Raw genomic sequence first — 2053 nt, 5'->3', positions numbered from 1 at the left:
AACATCATGATAAATGGAGGGGAAAAATGAAGTTGTCAAAGCTTTTATTTTGCTCAGGCCCACAATTACTAACACTCATAGAAGTAGAAATCAAGAAATTAAATTTGCATTAGGGGCAAATCTGCTACAAAGTATCTCCCTGGATTGTTCAGGAGTAAGGATGCCAGTTTGAGGACTAAGACAAATGTTCAACAAGACAGACTGATAAAGTGGCAGCAACCACAGGTTCAAACATAATAATAATGAAGATGGCGTAGGCCCAGGCAGTGTTTAGTTCTGTTGTGCATAGAGTTGCTTTGAGTCAGTACCAAGTTCTGGCTGGATCTGACGATAGTGTGTCTGCCCAATTCTGTGTATTTGGCCTGTTTCCAGGAGCCCAACCTAGAAGGGCTCAGGAAGTGCTGAGTGTTTTCCACTTCACAGTAGCTAGCATTTCAGGGCTGAGGCCACAGCATAATACTTAAGCCACAGAGACCTGAGCTGCCAACCATCCTTGCTTTTCAAGAACCTTGGAGATTAGGCCCAAGCAGTCTGAATCTATCAGCCACTCAGCGGGAGAAAGATGATGTTTTCTACTCTCATAAAAGTTTACTGCCTCAAAACCCTATACAGGGTCACTATAAGTCAGAACTGATTAGATGGTACATAACCACCACCTAGCAAGTAGAGTACTGGTGTGGTGCTGTAGGTTAATGCACCAGACTGCAAAGCTATTTGAACTGCAAGGTCAGTGGTTCAAGCTCACCAGCTGTTCCTTGGAAACCCTCTACAGGGTTGCTATGGGTCAGAATCGACTCGACGGCACTTACAACAACAACAGTATGTACATACATACTAGTATGTTTACCTTTGAACTACCTCTCATCTTCACTTCCAAATTTCCTCAAAATGACATGAATTATAAAGTATCAAAGTGAAGGTATTTCTTGAACTTGCTGTGTTACTGAGGAAAAGAATGAGATTTCAGTTCTGTGGGAGGCATTTAGCTTGGTCAAAATAATAGGTTAAATTTGATCCATCTTTGAAAGAAGATGGCCAACTTACCATAAGGAGCTGTCAAAGGCTGAAAATAGGTATACCTAGCAGCTGATTTGAAAAGCAGCGTCTCTTCACAGCATCTTTTCTTTATACCATCTGATAAGAATCTTGATCCACCATGGCAGCAGCAGCAGTTAAAATGGCTCTATCAAACAGAACTGCTTTGAAACACTTACTTCCACTTCAAAACGGCACTGTATATTGTGTTTCTCATAAATCTACATACTCTTCTCTTCCAGATGACTATAATTGCAAGGTAGAGCTTGCTTTGATATCATATGGCAAGACAAGAGTATGTTACCAGCCTTCTGTGGACACTCCATATGAGCACACAAAAGCTATCCTTGGACCAGATTCTGTGCATAATGATGAAGAAACACATATTAAGTGCTAAAAAACAGATTAGAAGCACAGGATGTGCCCCTTGAGCAAGGACCTATGACAGAACAACTTAGCAAAATGTTCTTCACTACTAAGCACCGTTGTTGGTATCTCCATGGACTGTTTCACAGTCATTGTAAGAAATTGAATCCTCCAAAAGACAGGTGATTTCAAGGTTCTAAGTAGGAATCAAAGAGGAATGTTATCTTTGCCTCATTTGCTACTTGAGAAAATACAATCTGGTATAGACACTACTGCGTTCAATAATAAATTTTTTTGATCCATCTTCATTAGTGTCAATCCACGTAAAGCTTTGGGGTGAAAAAGATCCATTATTTTTATATTTAAAAAACAAAAACAGAGAACAAATAAGATGGTGGATTGGGTAGAAGTGTAGTGAGGAGCTCTGTCAGCAACAACACAGAATACTGGACCAAGCAGGCTCAGGGGATGGTGCCAGAACTCTGAAACACATATAAAGGAATATTAAGAAGGTTGGAAGGCTACAGCTAGGGGAATTTGTAGCAGAAGCAAGAAAACCATTGCTTTCTAATCCAAGATGCTCAGCTGCTCATGGAGCCACCACCTTAGGCAAGATCAAGCAGGGAAAGGATCAGAGCAGCCACGGACACTT

General features: G+C 40.9%; 1 pseudogene; it reads left to right on the top strand.

Annotated features, from left to right (window-relative positions):
• The first annotated feature begins 1156 nt into the window (after nucleotides 1-1156).
• Nucleotides 1157-1587, top strand: LOC102839546 (annotated as a pseudogene).
• The last annotated feature ends 466 nt before the right edge of the window (nucleotides 1588-2053 follow it).

The sequence above is a fragment of the Chrysochloris asiatica genome, unplaced genomic scaffold (assembly GCF_000296735.1).
Source record: "Chrysochloris asiatica unplaced genomic scaffold, ChrAsi1.0 scaffold00039, whole genome shotgun sequence".
Classification (NCBI taxonomy): domain Eukaryota; kingdom Metazoa; phylum Chordata; class Mammalia; order Afrosoricida; family Chrysochloridae; genus Chrysochloris; species Chrysochloris asiatica.
The sequence above is the reverse complement of the archived record's forward strand: the minus strand, read 5'-3'. Positions and strand labels throughout refer to the sequence as shown.